Source organism: Excalfactoria chinensis, chromosome 3 (assembly GCF_039878825.1).
Source record: "Excalfactoria chinensis isolate bCotChi1 chromosome 3, bCotChi1.hap2, whole genome shotgun sequence".
In the NCBI taxonomy this organism is placed as follows: Eukaryota; Metazoa; Chordata; class Aves; order Galliformes; family Phasianidae; genus Excalfactoria; species Excalfactoria chinensis.
The window spans coordinates 42962186-42986645 of NC_092827.1; the positions used below are offsets into that span (position 1 = coordinate 42962186).

The following is a 24460-nucleotide window of genomic DNA, read 5'->3' on the forward strand; positions in this document are numbered from 1 at the left end:
TCAGGAGGGCTAACTTTAGCCTTTTCAGGGACCCAAAGAGCGTAGAGGGGTCCAAGAGAGACGATTCAGGGAGAAGAAAGGTGTTAGAGTATGCAAAAGTGACAAGAAAGGGCTGCTAAAGGCTGACAAAGGGACTGGAGACCCTCTTATTATGAGGAAAGGGAGCTGGGCCTGTTCAGCTGCTTCAGAGAAGAGAAGGCTCATGAGGGATCTGATAAATGTGTGTGAGTATCTGAAGGGAGGTTTTCAAGAGGATGGATCCAGATTTTTCTCAGTGGTGCCCAGAGACAGAACAAGAGGGAAAAGGTGCAAACAGAATCATGAGGAAAAACTTATTGACTGTGAGGGTTACAGAGCATTGGAACAGTTTGCACACAGATGTTTGTGGAGTCTCACAACAACTTACCTGTATGTATATACCCATATATACCTATTATGAAGTGGTTCACCTATGTATTAAGATTTCAGAAAAAAAATAAATAAAGATGTACAAATTCCCCTTTTCTATTCTGAAATCTGAGTATGGACTCCTACACCGCTTTAACACTGTAATATCATACAAAAAATGGAATCTTTTTTTCAGTACTAAAGAGTATGCATTTATTATTATTTTTAAAGAAGCAGAATAGATAGAACTTTTTGTACTGCTGAACACGTTATCTTCTGCTGCGATACGATTGAGGCCTTAAAAGCATTGGTTAAACATTTACAAGCATTTATAATGTTGACCAAATTTATTTGTTGCTTTCAATGTCAAAATGAATAATTATTTTGCAAAAATGTCAAACAACAGTTAACTATGTGACTATAATGCTCAAGATCACACTATGCATTTACTCAAAGCATTTCTAAAATCCAGATACTAAAAGGCATGGATTTCTTTTCTGTTTTGAACAATGTCAGGAATTTAGTTGAGCTGAAATAGAAATACAGTATAAACAGTCTCTCACTTCCCATCATAGCATTTGTATGAGTATTAATTTATATGTTTATTGATACATTAGGAAAAATGCAAACATATCACATGAAAGTCACCAATGATGTAAGCACTGAATGATGATCAACTTTACTAGAAATTCTGTGAAAGGACACAGGGGGGTAGTTAATTTAGCTGCAGGGCAGCTCACCTTCTGGAAAGCTTTTAAAATAGTATATTTTCAAAACTTATTACTAGCAAGTATATCTGATTAGAGGCTAAAGTAATGTTTTTGCCCATTTCCTTTGTTGACAATAAAGCCCTTCCACTCTATCAGGACCTGTCTCTGTATGGCATGTGAGCTGTAGGCCTTAATTATTGTGCTGATCTTATTTTTGAATGAATGAGTACTGCTTGACAGCAGTCCTTCTGACTGGACTGTAAATATAACATGCATGGAAAAAGCACAATTTCACCAGTGTTGGGATACATATTTCCTTTATCTGCTTACAGAGCATTTTTTCAAGGGTTGCCAATTCCAAAGCTCAAGCAGCTGTTAACTACTTTGGTACTATTCAAGTGAAGTACAATCACAGCAGCCTGCAGTCAAAATGATGCCTGTGTAGAATTTTCATACCTCACGAACACTGGACTGTGATTATCTGCAGGCCAGCATAAACCACTGAGAAGGAGTCAGAAGCCAACATTTGGGCCAAATCAGGAGCTGACTGTAATCAAGGAGAAAATCCTGTTCTCATAGCTAGCAAATGGTGAAGCTGCTGGGTCCACAACAAATCCTGGAGCCTTCAGTATTGCCAAAGACATGAGGTGTTTTACCTGACATGAGTGGTCATTTATACGTGCTCCCCTTGTTTTCATTTCATTGCAGTATTTGAGGATAGGTGACTGTATCTCTGGAAAACATGGAAAGTCAGACAGACTGCAGACTTCTATTAAGTTTTAGCATGCAAAAAAGAATAAAAGAACCACAGTAATTACGGGTTTCTGTTCATATTAGATTTTCCCTTATTTTCTCTTTTTGACCCAAGCATATCTCAGGTTAGTTAAGGAGTACTCTGAGACCAGCTAAAAGATGGGTTTGATTTTCCAGACAGAATACTGCAAAGAATGATATATTGTTAAGGGTAGCTTTGCTAATTTGGTAAGATACCGTGGAGTTGCTGCTGAAAATCAATGATTTCTCTCTAGCCTGTTTAAGATGTCTGGGTTGTCTTTTATTTTACAAACAAGTCCAGTGAATGTTGAATTACGTGCCTTTATCAGTGTGCAAGCAACAAAATAAACTTTTAATGTGTGCATTAAATATACAACATTGAAAGTAGTTTTTAGTGACAGAAACAAGTTTGGGTTTGTTTTTTTTTTTTGCTGCCTATGGGGTGGAGGCTGAAATACAATATGAATCAATTTTCAAGGCCATTTCAATGGTCAGTGAGAATGCCCACTTTATTGATATTTTCATTTTCTGATTGACGTTCCACTATCTATGTGGCAGGGTCAACAGAATTTGTACATTTTAATCCCACCCCAGAAGAAAACATTACACACTATTCTGTAACCTGCAGCTGAAGGTACTGAAATGACTCATATGTTGCTCACATATGATGAACAGCACATCAGAGGCAAGGACAGTTGTCAGGCCAGGACATCTTGAATTGCTAACTGACTGCGCGTATATCTGCACCAGGTTAATAATGTTTCTCACCAGCCCAGGCTTTGTGGTTCCCTTCAGATTTCATCCCAGGAGAACTTAATAGAGCATTTATTTTTCTATTTTCTGGCAAAACATGGGCCATATGAGGGGACTGGAGGTATCTGACAAGCACAAGGACAGTGCTCTTGGCCAGTGGGAGGAGTTGCACAACGGGAGGATCCAGATCTTGTTTAACTCTGCTTCAGATCCTTTGCTGTAAGGGTCTCTGCCCATAAAAGTAAAGAAAGAGCTTGCTGTATGCTCACCTAAACATTTCCTATTTCTGCATGAAAGTTGAATATCTAGAACTAGCAACTTGGTGCTAATCTTTTTTGGCCTAAATGAAAGAGATGAAATCTCTTTCAGTGTAAATGGAAAAAGAGTTTTTATTACTCTTCTGCTTTGGTTCATGGGGAATTATTTCATTTGTCTCACAGCACTACTGACTCAGAAGTAGAATAATCTCTTTATACTGACTAACTTTTCAGGTATAGGTATCTTGAATTTTTAGAAAACACATGGAAATGTTTTCATTTTGACCTAGAATCACTACTTTTTTCATCCTATATTTCCTTTAATGTGATTAAATGCTTGCCTAGTTGTGCTGTCATAACTGCTAAGCTACTGTCATAACTTACTGTCATGCTGTCATAGCTATTACGATTGTGCCATCTGTACTTAACAACTGCCAACAGCGTGCATTGATGATTCTTCTGTAGCAAATTGTTATTATTTTGACCAGATGTTTAATTTAGTCAAATACATTAAATACAAATACTATATCTTACTTATGAAAAGATTCAAGGATGCTTTCGTTTCAATAAAACTGATGACAGCCTCTTATTTCTCAAGTATGTGTCACAAAATACTTCTTTCATTTACTTTAATGATGTGCTGCTGTAGCCAGTACTATCTGACATGTTCAGCTTCTTTCTTAAGAGCATCATATTCTCTTTCTTTCCCTCTCTCTGGCTTTTCCAACGACATCCCAGTGCACACCCCAGGCCACTGGGGCACTTTCTGCAGTCTTAGGAATTGTGTGTCAAATGTGGACCAATCGTTGGTCTAATTCTTGTCAGCATTCAAACTTCAGAAATTCGTAGAGGCCAGTTTGCAGAGGTACTTAGGTACCTAGAAATGTGAAAAGGTCTTTGTAGGATTTACTAAATCCTAAACGGATTATATACTTAACTCCTATTGACCTCCTTTCAAATGGTTTTGATTCTTTTGTCTGCAAAACAAGCTGAAATATCTAAAACAATCTGCTTCTGAAGACACTGAGCACTTGCTGATTTTGGTCAAGACACAAATGACATATGGCAAACTCTCCCATGGAATGTAAGCAGCAGCGTTGCAGAAGCCAGAAGATGCAGAAGGAAGTGAAGGGACCCTTCTCCCAGCTCTGCCTCCTTTCCCCTCTCTTACTTGCACCATTACAAAGTTGATATGTCAGTTGAGAACTGCTGGGTTTCTTTCCAGAGCTCTGCTTCTTGCCTGTGCTGGCTGGGAAAGGCAGACTGATCTTTACTGTTATTCCTTTTTAGCCACACTACAATCTGCATCACTGAACAATTAGATCCAAATAATCTCTGTGAGCAAAAAAATGTATGTGCCGCTTGTTTTCTCTTGCTTGCATTATTTCTTTATTTTAAATTAGGGATGGCTGAAGCATGGCAAGGTTGAACTTCTATTCAGATTGTGATATTCCCTCTGTTGCTCACAGACAACAGTGCCTACCTTAAAAAACTCCAGGAAATGAAGGTGTGGCAATTAGGCAGATTAAGATGTGATTCGCAAGAATGGCAGGGAATGGTGGCAAGGGCTGATTGTTTCTATTGATGAGACCTTCTCAGATGAAGGTGCTTGAGAGGAGGAAAACAAATCTCCAGGGACAGCTGGAGTCTTTATCTGTACCTTGCTGCAGCCTTTATCTGCTTACCTCCCGCAGTGCAAAGGTTGTTCTGTGCAAGGCAGGAACAAAGCACACAGGAAAAAGCCATGAAGGCAGGCATTTAAAAATGGCCTAACTGTGCTAGGTTCTTTCAGGCTAAGGGCAGCACATGCTGGTGAGAAATGTGAATCATACTGAGAAAGTGCCAGAAACCTGAGGTTTGTTCCTATCTAATTGGCTTGTTAAGCTGTTACATCTGAAACAACCAAATACTTGGATATCTCTTGCCTGTATATTTATTTATTTTTTCACATTCACAGCTGTGAAGACACATGTGCATGGCTAAGACCTGATAAGAAACTGTTTTTGCTGTGTTTCACCTCCTGTGTGAATGCCTTATTGTGCTTTATTCTGTGCTTGTGCAGCACTCAGCACAATAGGGTCTTGATCTGTGCCTGGGGTTTCTTCTAACAAGCGTCATCTCTGCCACCACATATGGAACATCCATAAAAGTATGAATTGTGTCCAGCTAGCTTTTCTCTTTGAGAAGTAATGTTGTTCTCTACACCACATCAATTCTGTGTACTGCCAGTTAGCTATTATGTTTTGGAATTCAACAGCACTAATAATAACCTGTGCATAATAGGCATAAGCAATTAACTATAAAGAGATAATTTATTAGCATGCAGTACCCACACAATGTATTGACTTAGTGCAATTACCTCATTCTTTCTTGGCCTGTCATCTAAAATTATGTTAAATTTTGAAATCTCAGAACAATTCCCACCTGCAAAAAAGGCAAATCAACCTTTAAATAAACCTTTGTCAAGGATTTAACCACCCCACAACTTCAGATTGAGCTCAGACTTGATGTGTGTTCGCAGAGGATTCTTCTTACTCAATTACAATGCAAAATGCTACTGTTTTTCTGTTTTAGCACTGTTCAGGTTCATTAATGTTTGGTCATTATAGCTTGTGATATGGACACTGTATTTTTAATTGACCCAGAGACTTACTTTCTCTGAACTTTGACAGGAATGCGTCTATTTCCACTACTGGCACTTTCACTGATTGATCACTGCCTTGTGAACCGTTTACGGTATCTTGAATCAAAACAGACTGGTATTCTGTGTGCTTCCAGAATCTTGATTTTCTCATGCATTTGGGGCATTAACAACTGCCATTTCTAGTAGTGTGAAAGAAGAGGAGATGGGAGAACGGGTGCAAAATGCCTAATACTGTAATGAAAATGTGACATTCAGTGTGTTGTGCTTGGAATTGGGTCTCTGTTAAACATCAAAGAACCAAAAGTGACAGAAAAAAATAGAACTAGAAAATAATTTGCTTTTTTTTTTTTAAAATTATTTCAGAAACAAATCTTATAGCCTTTTCAAATGATTTATCATCTGCTTACTGAGGCTGTCCCTGATGCTGTTCTTCAGCATCTGCTTTTTATGAGCCTTATTACTGGTTTCTAGGTCACCAAGCCCAGAGGCAGCTCACAATTGTTTGTTGCTTCATATGTGGGGGAAATTTTGCTCTTCATCTATTAATGTGCAGTTAATGCAATCAAATGACAAGACAAATCTATAGCCTTCCTTTTTTATAAGCATATTTACTGTATGTAGGCAATTAGGCCTGAATGCAGAACAGTAAATAAGTACAAGCCAAGTCAGAGAGGAATCAATAAGTGATGCTGTTTTATAAGCCAAGTATTTGATTTTTCCTTTTGGTGCTTTGCTGGAGAGGCAGATTTCTTTTTTCTTTCTTTTTTCTTTTCTTCTTTTTTTTTCTCCACTAGGTAATGAATTAACAACAATTGCAAAACAGCACATTTCTGACACATATATCAAGATTTAGCAAAGTATTGTACAATCAGTACTGTATTCTTTCACCCCTCCAAACAAAGGTTCTGGAGCCCAAAGATTTTCATGCTAATGAATGACAATGTGACATGCAACACAATCTTTTGGAGGCAATGGTATCTATATAAAGATTCAGTAATCAAAAAGGAAATTCAAAAAAAGACTTGGAAATTCTTACTTCTGTTTATTACCACACGTTAATGTTTTCTGTCTGCTTTTGCAACACATGCAAGAGAATTTTGTGTACACAGAACCAATATCTGCTCATACAAACCCTTATTTTACAGATTCAGATAAATAAAATAAGGCATTGTCATGGTCAAAAGTATACCCAATTAAAATGTATTAAATTTTAGTAATTTATATTCATACATAGGATGGAAGTTGTTGCACAAAGCAATTCTGTCAATGTTTGCTTGAGCATAAATGAGAGCTTGTAGGGACTTTTTAGTATTCACTTCTTTCGAGCATTTTGTGACTGAATTTAATGAACATGAATAATCATAGAAAGCCAGTTTTATGCTTCTGTGATCATAGGGATAATGTGACTAATGTGACTTAGAGAAAAAGAGTGTACTTATTAAATCCAGTGTTTCCCAAAACCTAAGAATAAATGTGTTTTTCATAGAACAAGAGAACACAGATAATTACAGCCAGACAATGAAGCGGATTTTCATAGCATCAGGTATAAGGTACAAAATAAATGATCTGAAGTAATGAATACACAAGAGAAACTGGAGATCTTTGTGGAAAAGCTATATGCAAAAAGAGATAAAATGTCAGGTATGATTCACTGTGGACTTCCCCAAGCTGCAGTGCTGAGTTTTTAAATTGTTTACCATTACAGAATTTAAAGTAAGTAATGATACCCCATGAAGAGATCTTTCTTAATGCATATTTATTTAAGTGTACTTTTATACATTTACTTGTATTCCTTGAGCATTCACTAAAAATTCTGTATGCTCCTAGAGGTGCATTTCTGGAGATAAATAATGATTTGGTGTGCGCTTCGGGACAGTGCAAAAGGACATTTTTTTTAGATGATAAAATCAGCTCTCATATTTTCAGGTTTGAGTATGAGGGTTGTGCAGCTTTTTGTTTAAGACATTGGACATGTATATACTGAGGACTGTGGCAGAGACCTGTTCAGAAGTACTGCACTGGAAACCATGGAAATGGTAGCCAGGACTACATCTGACTCTTGGGGTATCAGGGTTGTGATGTCTCACCAACAAAAGACATCACAAAACCAGTTCTTAAATCTTATGCTGCTGAGTAGGCTGAGTTGGTTTTACTGTGAACAAGATGTTACCCTCTGTATTTACAAAACTGTTTTCAAAATTACCTATTTCATCCTGAAAGAAATATCCCATCTCCAATAGGATGAGCTGCTGGATAGTCTTTCTCCAAAGCCCTTTAATTAACTAAGCTATTCTGATTGTTGTCACCCTGCTGCTAGTTAGTGTTTCTAACCTTAGTGCCTGATGGGATATGAGACCTTGAAGACATATGACTTTTCCCAAGACAGAGGCTGGCTGCTTGCCGTGGAGAACTGCTACACATTATTTATTCCCAGTGGAAAGCTGAGCTGTCTTGACATGGATGTCACGCGAGGAGTGGCTACAGATCTGTATTGTTTGGGGCATTAGTACTTCCTCAGCCCTGCTGAAATGGCTCTGAAGGGCCAGCCATTATCATGGCTGTTGGGTACTGTCATCACCTGACACAGATGAGGTTCTGAGTTTCTCCAAGATGTAATGGGGCGAACCAGAGGTCTTGTCAGCTCCAGGGCTGAAGGGCTTCTTTTCTCTCCCTTTTTGCTCCACACTGTTTTATGCCTTGCGGAGCAGTGTGTGGAAGGTACTGAGACAGCTAGACTGGCTCCTCAGGCCTTAGTCATTGGTGGAAAGAAATGGTAGGCGTTCCATTGCCCTCAGCAGCTTTCTGCCATGCCTGAACTTGGCCCAGGTACTGGGGGAGAAATTCCTTTCCTCGCAGGACTGAATCAACTCTCCTTCTGGCTCAGTTTTAGCAAATTCATATCTTTGTAGTGAAATCTACACTCGTGATTCAACTGCAGTGATAATCTCCTAATCATCATTTCTTTTGGCATGTCAGCAAGCATTTACTATATGTGATTTTCACGGTACTCGGATCTGTAGCTTTCTTATGGGAATTAAGAAAAAAGAAACAAAAATCCTCTATCAGTCAAACTCAATTCCTGCTATGCAGAAATATTTGACCTTAGTAAAACTTTGTATAATACGCTAAAATACTCCTTACAAGGGAATAAAGCAGAATCTACCTTCAAAATTCGTTCCCCAGACTTCTGATTCTGTCTAGATTGGAAGGAGACACAATGGCAGCACATGTAAGGAAAACTTTTCTAGGTTCATGTTTTCACTGAGTGATTCCCATCATTCATTCACAGTTTGAGAACACATGGGATATATTAGCTTATTTCAGTTTCTGCAAAGCAATGGCCAAAGCCCTTGCCACTTCAGAGAACTGATCCTATGGAGAGATGTTCAGTTCACTGAAGTGTTTGTTTTAACGGCAGCTAGACTGTGGAGACAAACTGGATAGTTTTATTCATGGAAGCATTGCAAATCTTAGCATATGCATTTGTGAGCATGATTTCCTATCACACATCACATCAGTGAAATTGTTTCTAAAACCAAATATACAGTATTTGCTGTGTGACGCCCAGAAAAAAAATAAACAACCTCTAGTAGTATTTGTTACTTTGCATTCCATTCAATTGCAAGCACAAAGATTATCTGGAATATATCAGAGTGAATGTAATCAAAGTAAAGTACACAGACAGAAAGAAGGCAGCAAAAAAAACTTGGTATTTTTGATCTAAATTCAAACTAGTTATCTGCTCATTAATTTTTTTCCTGTAGTTGTGGATTGTAAAGAGTACGTGGTTGCCTATTTTATTAGTAATGGTCACAACATGATATCTTATATATAAGTAGACCAGCCATTTTGCAGTATCTCTGTTAACAGTGAAATGTGTAAACAAAAAACAGATGTTTTCATTTTGTATAAGCTGATATTTAGTGGGCATAGGTTGACTAACCACTGCCCATCCTTGACCACAACGTATGCAGGTGTGATCATAAAATATGTTCTTGCCATTCAGTGAGTAGAAATTTCAAATGCTAACTCAACTAATTAAAAAGCTTTCTTAAATAAAACTGTAGCGTGGACTCGGATGGATGTGATTTCTCCTGGATTTGAGTTTTTCAGAGGAGAGCTGAAGCCAGTTAGACGTAATCTGTCCTAGTAATTCAAGGGCATAGTACAGAATGAACATTGCATTTTGGTTTACAATTTTTGATTTGCTTTTACAATGAAAACTAATATGACGGTGAGACTTTGGGAGAAGAATGAAGTGTGAATGTGTATGTTCTGCATTTTTTATTCCTTTCTGTTTTCAGTAGTGGGACAGTAGACTGCAAGGCAAACTAACATCTGTACCCAAATTTCCTCAAACCATTTTGTCAGTGAGTTTCAGTTTGAACAATGAGCTTGATGAAATCTGTGGTCAACAGAAGATCCTACTCTTTGCCAGTGTGCATTTCCTGAGCCTCATTGGTGTAATTTCTGTGAAGCCTGAGAGAGTTGCTTTTCCACTCAACTTAATCTAACTTCAAACAACACTGGTGTTGTTAAACATTGTTGAGTCACATGCAAGAAGCTCAACAGCTACCATAAAGAGGTGATTTGGAACAGAGGAGCAACATATACAAGTGAACAGAAAGATCTGTTTAGTTATTTGTGTCTGTGAAGAAATGAACAGCCCTTGGAGATGGGAACATAGGGACTATTGCCCCATTGCCTGCCCTTAGCAAATCTGAGCAGAGAGGTGGGGATAGCTGTCTCTTAGCGACCTCAAATATCTTTTCCTTTATTAAAAAGGTGTGGATTATTATCTAGTCTGAGACACCACAGAATGAAAGAGTTCATTTCTCGTAATGTCTGAAATAGTTTTAGAAAATGTACTTCCTTTTGTCAACAATACACTCATTTCAGAAACCTTTTTTCACTACAAAAACGAAACAAAAGAAAAAACAAACTAGCAAAAAAAAACCTGAGAGAGTGGGAGAAAAAACAGGTATTTTCACTTCACTTTATCTTGCATTGTAATCTATTTAAGCTATTTTCTTTCTTTGTCCTGAACACACTTTCACACACACCCCCCTTGCCGCCCCACCACTCTGTATGTGAAACTCAGGGAAAAGACGAGATGTATTATTCAACACACCTGCAATAGTTTTTAAGTGGGCATTTTTCACTTCATATTTTTTCTTTAACTATTGAAAAAATCTGCTAAAATATGAAATCAATGTCTGTTTTGACTTGAAGGAATAAAAAAAATTCAATAGGAAAAGAAGTATTTTACCTACAAGAATATTATTGCACACAGAGTTGTGTCAGAAAGCACCTACCTATAAGAAATGTATGGAGACAAATTAGAGATTGAAGTGAGCAGTATAATGGAAAGGAAGAGGCAGCTGACTGATGGAAGAATGAGTAGGCAGAAAAAGTGATTTCTTTGTTAGGTATTGAAAGTAACCAGCAGTGGTAAACTCAATGTTATTAAATGACTGGAAAGAGGGAAGAAGTTTGCAGGAGGATTTGAACATTGTGCTTGATGTGAAGTGTAGGACCTGAAGAAAATATCTGAGTACAAAGGCAAGGGAAATTACAGCTCAGGTTTGGATGTCAGGCAGAACTGAGGGAGTTTTAATGTCCCAAAGTTGGCTGATTATGGAAAAAATGCTTGCCATTTCAGATAGCACTTATACTGACCTAGCTTGGTAGGGGAAAAAAGGCATTGGTTGACCTCAAATCCAGCATGCTGTGCAAAATCCTTGGCTTCAAATCTTGTTCATTATTGATCTTTCAGACCTTTTTGTCTGCTGAGTCACAGGTCCTGTCTTGTTAGTTCACTTGTATGAGTGAGTAAAAGCAAGGTGGAAGCTCATGTCAGGGCAGAAGTGGAATCTAGGTGAGGTTTGCTTTTGTTATACATTTAAAGGTGGTATCATATTGTCAGAGGAGACGAGGTGATGTGAAGCTGAGATAACGGGTTTTCTTTTCTGTGACAGAACCTAAAGAACAGCAAAGAACAGCACATAGCAATGCCAAGCTGAGTAAGAAGCAGTGATTTTGCTACCTGCATGGCTTTTTTTTTTTTTTTTTTTTTTTTTTAAACACTGAATCATTACTCCATCGAAGCAGATGGCTTCCAAATTCCTCTTTTCTGATGATGTCTGATTACAAATATGTTATCCCTTAGGAGATGCTCCTGAAGAAATCATCAGCAAATTACCTTGTATCAGGGCTTGATCCAGCTGCCTTTCAGTTTCCTTGTGCTACCCCAAATTCTGCAGTCTGCCTCATGCTGAGGCAGGCCCCTGCTTCCTCATTGTCCTTGCTGAGGATTCCTGACCTTCCCATCTCACACTTTAAGTCTGACTATTCCATCATACTCTGGCCCTGGAAAATAAGTATCAGGTTATTATACCGGTCCTTTTACAACAAGATGGGCATAAGCGTGGATAGCTGGTAATGGAAGATAAGTGTTTTCCCTCCTGGATTTTGAAAACTGACAGTATCTCCTATGGAAATGCATGTGGAGCCAAAATTCATTGTTGCTTGCATAATATATGGCAGATATTTAGATATCTTATGGATAATCTGTACCGACTGTCTACAAGCCAGTCCCTCTGGACCTACCCCTTTGTGACCTCATTAAAGTATCATTTAGCTTTCATTAGGGCAGAAAGCAAACACAGAAATGGCTGTCAATCCAAGTCTGTTTTACAATTCCAGGGCCAAATCCTTTTCACCTCATCGGAGCAAGTCATCCCACTGAAACCAGTGAAGTAATTCTCTAAGATTTGCTCCTGATCAAAGTATAGTGACCTGCTACTGCTACTAATTAAGCTTCTCTCTACCGAGCCACAGCGAAGTTTGCCAGATGTGAATCTGTCATCATGCTGAGTGGTAAATTCACCCTACTCCTTGGAGAACCATTTAAATCTCAGATGGACAGGCCTGAAAGGATGGCTGAAACTACTGATTCAGTTTGCTTTAAAAGGAATAGGGCATAATTTCTGAAATCAGACTTGATGATCCCTCACTCTCCCAGCTGCCTGCACTGAAACTAAAAGCCCATCAGCTGGGCCTTGCTAGCTGCCAGAGCTGAGGTGCTGCTGGAGATCACACTGAATTGGAGGCTATTTTACAGCAATGTTCAATATTATAGAGGAAAAAAAATCTGTTTAGCAGGCTCCTAGTGATGGTTGACAGTTACAAGTATTGCAAAAGAGGCACGTAAAGGAACAGCAAGTAAAACAAATGCAAGAGGCACAAGTATTAGTTGATCTAGAACTGTTCCTTCCCTTTGCTTGCTTGATCTGATGATGAAAATAATTGATTTTATCATAGGACAGTGTTAATAGGAAAATTCTAGTGATGACCCATTATTGTAAAACACATCACTGTAAAACACTCAGGTCATTCATAGTTACATCTGGCAGCAGACTGCAAAGAATCTGCTTTGTGGGGCATTTGGATGAAATGAAATGAAATGTAATGTGTTGTAATGTGTTGGTTTCTTCTGTTCAGATTATCACAAATGTTCTCTTGTGTGGTAATCAAGTCCTGATCAGGGCTAGCGCCCTTAACACCAGGTGCTGAACAGGAACAATCTGAAACAGTTTCTCATTCTGAATTGCATTTAGTCAATCCAATGAGAATTCAACCTGCAGATGTGTACTGTCCTACTGTGCTTTGGAGAGGACTCTGAAGACACTATTGGCACACAACCCATCTCTAAGCAAAAAGCTGAAACATAAATGTAGTGAACAACTTAAATATAAAACAGATGAAAAGAGAGCCAATGATAAAAGCATATATTGATGCATGAGAAATGAGAGCAATGTCATCTGTGAAATTCTAAGTCTGTTGAAGTTAATGAAGACGTCAACACTGACTTAATTGGGACAGAATTTAATCAGTCTCCACTTTCCTTACCAGATAATCTTGTCATTACTGACTTGTAGTTTCTGAAAAGCATAAGTATAAAAATAGTCATTGATGGGGCCAGAGCACAGTACTTTGTACTTTATCTATCGAGGACAACACTGAAAAAGAATGTAAGATAATTGTTAATGTGAGTGGACAAACAAAGAGTGGAACTGAGAATACTTCTCAGCGTGTTTATGTATTTAGCTAGAACTCGGTGACTGATTTGGAAGAAAAAAGTGCTTGAAAATATTTATTTTGAAATCCTTTGAAGAAAACACTTCCAATTTGAAACAATCCTGTTTTGAAGATTTGCTCCCATTTATTGTTTTTAAATGTGAGGTAATGTGAAAATGAAATTGTATGTTTAGCTCTATGGTCATCTAATTTGCCTTGGAATGATTTTTCCTTCCATTTTATTTGGTGGCCTATTGCAGTGAGAGAGACGTGTTGTTTTTTTTTGTTGTTGTTGTTTGTTTGTTTTTGTTTTTTATACATCTCTGAACATCACTGATGCACTGGGGGAAAGATGGAACAACTGAATATTGTTTTGTTTAAAAGCACATGAACAGGTGTAAAAAAACTGGAGAGTGGGAGGCACTGTTCTAATTTTAAAACCTAGTGACAGCAGCTTGATTCACAATGCTGTGAATTCATTGCTCTATCAAGAGCAGACCTGAGAAGTGCTGAGAATTTGGCTGCAATGCAACAATGCATTTAAAATACATATTTTCATGTGCGTGTATTCACACACAATTTTTGAAGTGATATACTCAGTTTTATTGCTATTGTAATCACATGCTCATAGGCCTTAGGCACACAGGTCATTTAGCTCAGCGATAAAACATAACCCAAATCATGAATGGGGGCACAGGGTGTTACAAGAACTGCTCACATCACAGTGTCACTTCTGGGGAAAGAACATCTGGGTGTTTGGTGCAGGTAAGTGAGAATATGGAGCATGTCTCTGCCCCAGCTTTTTCTCTCACTTCCCAAACCAGGTGGTTAGAATGGGTTTTTCTGCCCTCTGAGCAGTGTTTTAAGAATGAAGCATTTTAAGGCCTTGAACTGCCTTGCAACAATTCATTCAGTCTGTGACAAGAGTATCTTAGCTAGGGTGAGATGTTATGACTGTACCAAGAGGGGCATTTGGCATTTTCATGTTGGTTAATACTGCCCTGTCCTCTGGTAGTAGCGCTGGTGTAAGTTGCTCCACCTTTGGGACAGCAATAGAAATTTAGATAGGTGAAGAAGCCTTTCCTGCATTGCTTTAATCAGCAGTATTTCTTCAGAAGGCTTCATGCCTTAGACTGGGAGCTGTTAACCGCCCGCTTCTACTTGTGTGTTGATGTAGTACAGCTTTGTAAATTAAATTTGTTCAGACGAGATGAATCTACCTTTGAGTTGTGCACCATGAGCTTTAATGCTGACAGCTGCTAATAAAATCTCCCAGAGTATTTTTTCACTAATGAGGCAAATGAGAAATGAACTTTGCTTCTCCTTAGCCTTCTCTCCACTGTTCTATAAAACTGGAATTACTGGTGGGTGGAGAGGGTTGAAAGTCATCACTAGTTTGCAAAAATTGCAATTTGGAAAGCTTTTGAAAAATTGTATAGTTTTGTTTTGTTTTGTTTTCTTCTTTTCTTCTGATTCTCGGAAGGACCAATTTTTCAGCATTATTTCCATGTGACTTCTAGAAATTCTTCAACAGTTCTTTGCCACTGTTGCTTTCAGACCTCAGAAGACCATGTCTGCCTAGGTAGTTCGGCCATGTTCCACAGAGCTGGATGCATGAAGTCTGTTTTGAGATGGACAAGCAATTTATGCAAGGCTGTGCTACTGCCATCCATGTTGCAGCCCTCTGCCCAGGCTGCTTGTAAGCCCACAGCGCTGGTTTCCAGGGTTGTCAATCAAGCAGCTTTCACCAGAACTAAATTGACCTGAAAGAATAAAGAGAAAAATACCCTTAATTTTTCCAGAGATTATTTGCAGTGAGAAAACTGATCATTTCAAATTCAGACATTAATCCAAACCTGTAACCTTTAGCAAAAGCACTATTTGCCTGCTCTTTATCGCCTAAATGAATCCACATCTCTCTCTCTTTCTCTCTTTTTTTTCTTTTTTTATTAGAAATCCAGATGAAGTTCAGATGTTTACTTGGAGCCAGTCATTTCGGATTTAACCATGAAAAGCAGAAATATAATCTCATAGTATACAAAGACTCTCTTTCATTTCCTTTAGTATTTGCAAAAATACTTTATAGTAAGCTGATTTTAAAGTCTGGGTATTAATTTCATAGGGTCCCCTCCTTACCCTTTAAGGACTGTTTCACTGGTCAAACATTTATGAAGTTGAGTAAATGTCTGATGAAAACTGGAGATGTTGTAAATGGATCCTGTGTAATGGGTGAGTTTCACAATAATGAAGTGTAATTGAATAGCAGGCAAGTAATTCCTCCTTTAACTTCCTCAGTTCAGAGTGAGAGCTGTACACACATACCTCTCCGAGACCCTTCCTTACAAGGCATGGAGCACGGTAAGCCTATCTCACAAAGCACAGTGGGTGTCATGAGAAAGTACTCTGGAAAATCTCATTAAGAATCTATTTGCATGGGCATTAAAAGTTGCCCATACATGTAGTTTTAAGTCTGCATGCACAGATTCTTTGGCAGTGGTGCTAGAGAGGGAAGAGACAGCAGCTAGTCCACTAGTCACATACTGCACAGTACACACTATGAGAACCACTGTTCAGTGCAGAGAGCAATTCCAGGTGTCCCCTCAGATGCTGCAAGTCACATGAACATCTATGCTGTGTGTTGGAGCAGGTGTAGAGAGGTGAGAAGGGAAGGGAAGGAGAGGAAAGGTGAGAGAAGGAAGATAAAATAAGGAACAGGAAGAAAAAGAGAAGAGAAAAGAGAAGGAAAGAGAAGGAAAGAGAAGGAAAGAGAAGGAAAGAAAAGGTTAGACTGACTAAATACTATTACATGTTTACAGAGATATGTTTTGAACCAGGTGGAGGGGAGTTAAACACAAAGACTTTCCAGCTGTCAGTTAATCCAGCAGGCTTGATAGCTCACTGCCTCATATCAGCAGTGTACATAAGAGATGAAGCCATGAGGGCATATCAGCAGGTTTACTTACGTGCAGCTGCTTAAACCAGGGACATTTGGATTCCTCTCTGAGCACCCTCCCTCATCCCCGGTTAATGTTGTCTGCTCTTTCCCCTCCTTCACTGTGAGGATCAGAGGAAGGCCCCTTCCTCCAGATTTGTCGCTTCTGGCAAATGCTGTGGGAAAAGGCCAAATAAACGCTTTCCTTCAGAAAGGCCATTAACCCCTTTGTGCCCTTGTTGAGTGTTTCCTTTTAATACCACTTCACATGGGAATATATAAAATATTATATAAACACCAAGGGTGTTTATTTTCTGGATGAAGCAATAATGTTCTGCAGTCAAAGACCTGCAAGTGTGAAAAAGTAAACGTTAAACAAGGAGGTATTATTAACCCTTTCTCTGTTGGAACTGCTGGATTTAAATGTGGCAAATTGCTGATATTTTTTTCCTGCTTCTTGCAAAACTTTATTAATGGGTTATACACTGAGTGGGGAATCCTGTAGAGCAGAAAAAAACCAATCATTTGCTGAGCAGTCTGAAGGGTGAAAAGAAAGTGTAGCATATTCTGTACTAGATCAGCTCAGGGAAAAATAGATTGAGGAGAAGGTAGCAATAAAAATAGAAACAGATTTACTGAACATCTCTGAATTGTTTTTATCTCTTCAGTCGCTGAACAATAAAGGCAATTTTGCATTAATAGAGGCAGATATAAACTGAAAAGCGGAGACTTTGAGCCTTCTCCTCCAAACCCAATGGCTTTGCTAGCTGTGATAGCCATAATGATATAATTCCAAATTGCTATATGCACAAATAAAAAATACCAACCGACCAAGAAACAAACAAACAAAAAACAAGCAAGCATGAATAGTGCCTGACAGTGCATATAATCTAACCCAAATAAATGACTTCCAAGAGGGAAAAAGGTAAGTGGAGCAATAATATAGTTAATAGCAATAATTGTTATATTATATTTGGTATTGCTTCCTAGGACATGCAAAGTGTCCAGTAGGTCTGAGTTTTTCAGTGATCTTTGGTGAGATATAAATAAAACTTTATGAATATGCTAAAAAGTCACATATAGTAATTTGCAATGTTTTACGGGAAAGGACTTCCAAGCATTGTCTGTCCTCTTAATTCTCCAGTTTGCAATTCATCCAGGTATTTGGAGAAATTGTCTTCATCATCCACTTGCTCCAAACAGGTTCTGCTGTAATTATCTTCCTCCTAGAAGACACCTGCTTAACCTGATCTTTATGGTCTTTGTAAGTCCCACCGTCCTCCAGGTGCTTTCTCCTTGCCACTCATAAGCTTTTCCTGAATCTTTCTTACTGTAAGACAAGGCAGTTTCTTCTTTTCCTACCTGCCATTGAAATGGGCATCAGGATACTTTCTTATTCCAACATATATTTGGAGACTTTTTGTCTTATTTGCCTTCTTTTATACTTTATAGTATAGCCAACTCTAATTTTCTTAGTCTTTCCTCACTACTTGTTTACTCAAGTAGACTCTGATCACTCCTACTAGACTTTTCTCAATCTTACCCAACTTATTCATATTTTCATTTTCTTCTTCTCCATCATAGATGTCACCAACCAGAGCTCTATCGAGTACTGCAGATATAACCTGACTGGAGTAGAGCAGAAAGAATGACCTCATGTAAAGTATTGACTATTATCTATTTATGTTTTTATGTTGGTATGGTGTTGAGTGGTTTTTTTTTTTTTTTTTTTTTTTTTTTTGTTTTTGTTTTTGTTTTTTGTTTTTTTTTTTCTTTCTCCTGCAATAGGAGGCCATTTTTTACTTATATTCAGTTGCTGATTAATAATGACCCAAATCTTTTTCTGCAGAGCAGTATGTATTCTGATATTACTTCCATGCACAGAAGAAAAATTTTATCTCCCAATACAGTGAAGATACATCACAAGTTTTTAAGGGGTTTGGGAGAGGATGATCAAATTATCTTCTGTATGAAAACTAGACTATAGTATTAAGAAGCTTCAAGCAGGATAAGAGTCTCTATACTGAGCATTTAGTAGAAATCTGTCATGCCACAACATCATAGATGATAAGGGAAAAAGGAAAAGATTTATTTTTTTTCTTTTCCAACGTGAGTAGTAAGAGAAATCAAATTATACAGAAATAGTCAGATTCAAAACAACTGGACATGGTTCATTTCACAATGCAAAGATAAGATGTTACTATTTCTTGCCATGGGGCATTTTGAATGCCAGAAAAATATGCTTGTTCAAAAAAGCAACCAACCAGTTCATAAAGAAAGAGTATAAAGAGATCATCCTGTGCTCAAACTGTCCCTAAGCCACAACCTGTTTGGATGCAGCAGAGTATTCTGAGAAAGCACTGCTCTATTTTTTATTTTTTCTTCTGTTCTTCCCTAGGGATTCACCCTTGGTCACCTTCATAGATGAGATTGAACCACTGGTCCATTGAACTGTTGGTTCCATCATGTCAATGCCTGGCTGTAGTTTTGTGTCTTGTGCACAGAAGCACTGTCAGAGCATGGCTTTCCAGCTATTTTTTCATAGTCTGTTTGGAACATGTTGTGTAAAATATTCAAAATCTTAACTAATACAAAGGTCCATGACATCTATTTTTTCTCATTTCCTTGTCTGACCTGTTACTCTTTTCAGACAAATAAATGAGATTGGCTTGACAGCTTGCTCCTGATTAATCCACATGGGTTGTTATCCAACTTTGTTTTCGTTTACATGATTGCAATCATTTATTAATTTAGCTGTTCCAGTGTTTTTGCAGAAAATTGGAGTGAGTAGGTATGTCTGTAGTCCCTTGATATCTTTTTTCATATATATATATATTTAATTTCCTTGAATGAAGGTAGATTACATGTCTGCCCTATGCTTGATTTTGGACATCTCACTTTTTACTGTGACTTTGCAAGAGTAACTGATAATGACTGGAGATTTAATCAACCAGCTCCTTAAAATTGTCTATGATGACATGATATAAAGACTGGTCAATCTGAAAACATCACACTTTTAAAAATACTTTTAACCCATTCTTTCCCTATGAAAAATGTGATATGTTTCTTGTCTATCACTATGGTTTACTCTCTGCATCTTACTTTTATACTTTCTCAGAGCAGTGTCTCAGTAACTTCTGATCTTAGCTGCTTAGTGGTTTATCTTTTCTTTGCTTTTCCTCTTATCTGCAAGCATATTTATAAATTTGAACCTCAATAGAACATTTCCCATGTTTCTACCTGCTACTCTTGTATTAATGCGTCCTTAAATGGAGGACTCCTCACTTAACCAAGTTAATTCTTTGAAACACTTTACTTCTTTCTCCCACAATAACATAATTTATGTGGAAGCCTTTTTCCAGGAACCTCTGCTTTTTAACCTCTCTTCTTCTTACACTATTTTCTTGTGACTTCTCTCTTGGCTTTCTTCTTTGGCTTTGGAGTTCATCTGTGGTCATTCAATTGTGCAACAATTGCATCTACTTGTGATCAGTTGCTGCGGCAATCAGTTTTTCCAATTACTGGGATTGGTCCTGGAATAAAGGCAGAAATCTTCAGTCACTTGAAAGATAATCTTGTGTTCAAGAAAGGATAAACACTCTTATTAAACCAGGTACAACTAACTATGCAGAGAGCTGCAAGAGACTGTTTAGATGCCTGAAATTCATTTGGCAATGGTGTCCCTGACTGATGATGCTTTAACCATATGTGGGCAAGTGCTGGGCTTAATTCTGTGCCAAGATTTGACCCACAACTATCATGAATGAAATAATCTCAGGATTTGTTTTGATCTTCAGTTACTTATTCTGTCTTTTCTTATTTGTTAATCTATCTGTCAGTATATCTATCTAATCTATCTATCTATCTATCTATCTATCTATCTATCTATCTATCTATCTATCTATCTATCTATCTAATCATCTAAACTAAACTCCAACATAGCAAAGGAATCGCTGTTTCCTGCATTTCTGTCATTTTAAAGCTCTTTTTGGGGTAATTGCAGCAGAGTTGGAAAGACTCACTGAGTCTCACAAGACTCTGAGAAACATTTGTGGAAGAAAAACTGCAAGCTGGACAAAACAGATTTTCTTTGATTTTCTACTACTCTTTGTTTTTACAACTCCTTCTTTGCCTTCATGTGCATCCCCTCACTGCTTTTCTGCTGGAGTTGTACTATTCTGCCCATAATATCTGCACAATCTCAGTTACATCTGCATGTGCCAGGGCAACATATTTCAGGAACTACAGGATCTTGGCTGGTCTTTGGTGAGCTTTTGTTAAATATTTTTCAGTCTATTAGAATCGTTTAAAGATACGTTACTTTGCTTCAAAGCCATCTACTTCAGAGGATGCACCAGCCATTTCAGAGCTCCCAGCATTCCTCAGCCAGATGTTTCACAGCAAAATATTTTCTCAGCTGGCTGGGAAATCAAGGAAACTGCAGAAAGCAGTGGTGGGAATAATCAGCCTCAGTGAGATACTTATATTCTGATTTCACATGGGAGAATGGTTCAAAAATCTGAAATATGAATCTCCATCTTGCTCCTGATTTACCTTAATAACTTCCAGTTCCAGCATTGCAAATGTAGATTGACAAACATGGAATACATGGAGTGTAAAAAATATGGGACATATTCAGAAGTCATTACAGTCTGTCCTGCTTCCAATCATACATTTGTTCTACTTCAGTATAACAAATGAGTTTTCAGTGTATGTTTGCAATGATGTTTCAGAATGCAAAAATTATTGTTAATGATGCAAGGAATTCATGGAGCTGAGTTACATCAGGCCTGAAATCACAGTAAAGATGTGATTTTAATTGATTTTAAAAGGTATTAAATAAAAGGAAAAAATATTTTGTCACATGGGGTGGTTTCTGAGCTGTACCAGAGCAAAAAGCCAATATTATTTGTTTACATATTCACATACAGATTTTGCATACAGTGCATTTCCATTGATGAATTTCCTGCCCAAAAATGTCATCTGAATTGGTGTCACATATCTATGGAGTTGCAGAAAGTTGTGAGTTAAAGACTGGGATCATTTAAAAATTCCATAAATTACAAGCAAAATCTTCTGTACAATGTTCCCCTTGCTCTCTCTGTTTAGACAACAGCTTGCCTGAAGCCAACCCTAGTTCAACAGTCTCCATGCAATGGCTCAGGAGGCAAAGGTAGGCAGCTTTTATAGCTGAGAATGCTTCTAAATTCTGATGTTCTGCTGCTATGATGAGCCACGTCTCCACTGTCAGCATGGCCTCTGATAAAATTCTAAATACAAACACTGATGAGCTTGGAGATTTGTCCCAACTTTTCCCATTCAAAATATGCAGCAGAAAATCCGACTTCATTTGTCTCAGTAAGAGCTCAGGGATTAGCCTTGTCATGTATCTAGGTTACATGCTTAGAGGTAGAAATCAATGTCTTCAGTTCCTCTCCCCCTCTCATATCAAAGAAAGCGAGGCAGAATTAGTTAAAGAGAAGACTGTGTTTCAACTTTGTTTTTGGAGTTTTACTTCAGATGTTTCAACTCACTGCTGAAAGCACAAGAAATGTAGGCAATCTGTCACAGAATGCAGCAGTGTTTCATGGGAAATCACCCCACCCTTTACACTCACAGCAGTTTGCAACAGAAAGAGATCACCTGGATTATGTAATCCCTCACTTTTCGCAGGGCTGCGGCAACAGTGCATGATGCTGCATTTATGGTTATGACCTTTTGGTAGCTGGCTGATATTAAAATCTAGTCAGGGGAAATTGCCTGTTTTTACAAGTACTCCTAGTTACTGACTGAAGTCATTCACTGCTGTTACACTGCAGTTCTCACCTAATGAATATCTGAGAATACATGCCCATGTCCTCTGATAAAAATTAGAAGCACTGTAACAAACTATTTTTTACTGTGGCTCAACACGTTCTTCCCATGTTCTTCTAGTGACACCCTCACTGGAAAGAAAAAAGGCACCTGAAATAGGACCCTTGGTAGTGTAAAGTCCCCAGGCCCACCTTGCTTCACCTGCCGGTACTTCCATGACCAGGACCAGGCACTTTTAATATTGTAATTACCTATTGCTGACTGGTACAATGTACTATCTATTGCTGAGCCGTGAGCCTTGTCTATCTTTTCCATTTTCTGCAGTTCATGGTGACACTAATTTATAAGGGTGTTTCTGATCTGGCGTTTTTTATGGATCTGAATTCCAGCTGTATTCTTGCCATTGTGGAGAGCCAAACTCACTTTGTTTATGCTCATGGAGATCTTATGTCAGTTACTGATGTTTCCAGTTTCTGTAAGTAATGTAACCAGTGTCCCCAGGAGCACTGAGCATTTAGACATGATTGACCTGCTCAGTATCCCTAGTTTGGCTTCCTGGTCTTTTGGCCTCTCAGTAAATACTTTCCTAAGCATTAGACTCAGGATGTCATTTTTTCAGCTCCTTCCTCTTTGTGCCTGTGCAAATCTCTTTCATCACTTCTTCCTTTGGCACCAATCAGTGCTGCTCTCACTCTGGGTAGCCAGAGAGCAGTTCCTGTGTATGCTGTCACCTTTTCCAATGCACTCTGCTTTCTTCTCCCTCCTGTCCCTGCTGCTCCAGCTCCCAAAGCTGCTGGTTCATGGGGGCTGGCAGCCTATTTCCTTCAGTCTTGCTTTGTTGTTTCCAGCTCTGAATTACATTAGAAGTCAAAATCTATTAATATTTTCCTAACATTACTTTTCTTCACACTTAATTGATGCCGTTGCCAGAGGGATGTCATGCGATCCCCTTTGGGAAAGAAAGTGATCAGTGCTTTTCCAGTTAGGAGTGGAACAGGAGGGAAATGGGAGCAAATGCATGGCTGGGAGTGAGAGGAAGGGAATGAAGGAAGTTGGGCCAGGAGGCAGGCTTCCTGGTTGAGAAGGAGAAGTGGAAGCTGAGCCAGGAGACAGGCTCCCTGGTGAAGAAGGGGAAGTGTACCCTCAGTCTTATGGTGTCATGTCTTCTTGTGTTGCTGGTGGGGAAAGATACCTTCCACATACTGGAGCACTTGTGAAAGGGGGAAAAAAAATGAGGGAGAAGCTGTGTGCCTTCCAGTCCAAGCACATAGGTGGGGCTGTCCATCCATATGAGACCCTGGGATGTGACAGTGTGACCATGCAAGCACAACTGCTGCTCCAGCTGTCCCACACAGCTGGGTCTGGAATTTAATAATATTTCCCCCATTTAAGAGGAAAAAGGCAGATTTCCAATGAATTCAGAAAGTGAAAAACATTTGCTCTACTCATCTCTCATTTTTTTCCTATTTAGGAACTGATAAACTTTGCCCTGATTCCTCTCAGCTCTTCAGGGGCAAACACAGTTCAGCTGAAATTTCAAGCCAAGGAAGGTGCCTGTGACTATACTTGGATCCAAGCCACAGTCACTCATTTCCTACCCTGGTGTTTTAGCTACATCCTTCCTGCAGTGTGTCTGTGCCTGAGGTTCCCAGGCATTTGCCAAAGCTTTATTGAAGTTGATTATTGCATATGTAGACAATAAATGTAGGTAAGCACTTTTTACATTTTACTGACTATGGAAGTTGGGAAATAGCTTTTCAGTTCCTTTGTCTGTATTGGCTCTTCTTTAGCCATTTGCTACATATGATGTGCAGCTTGGCTGCTGAGAATCAGCAATGTCTATAAACTATGCAGAGCAGAGATGTACAGTTTCCAGCCTTCTCCCTGTATGTTCTCTGGAAGTTCTGTCTGTCCTTTCTCCAGAAGTCTCCGCCTGGCCTGGGCAGGGGGTTCTGTGGGACAAGGGGAAGGATTTCTCCCTTGCAGGCCATGGAAGAGCAGCTGGGCTATTTCTGCCATGTTTGACAGCCCTGCTTTCCCTGTCCAATCCTATGCCCAAGGTGATAAGTTTCCATGGGGTCTCTAGTGGGAAAATCAGTAGACAGAATTT

At 38.6% G+C, this 24460-nt stretch overlaps 1 long non-coding RNA gene across 1 annotated transcript; it reads right to left on the reverse strand.

The window, feature by feature from the left end:
- Nucleotides 1-1406: 1406 nt before the first annotated feature.
- On the reverse strand, nucleotides 1407-16704 carry LOC140250667 (uncharacterized). The gene is made up of 3 exons (XR_011903231.1): nucleotides 16568-16704; nucleotides 11728-11894; nucleotides 1407-1830 (listed from the first exon to the last, which is right to left on the reverse strand). It is a non-coding gene; the product is annotated as an uncharacterized lncRNA (long non-coding RNA).
- Nucleotides 16705-24460: the final 7756 nt, after the last annotated feature.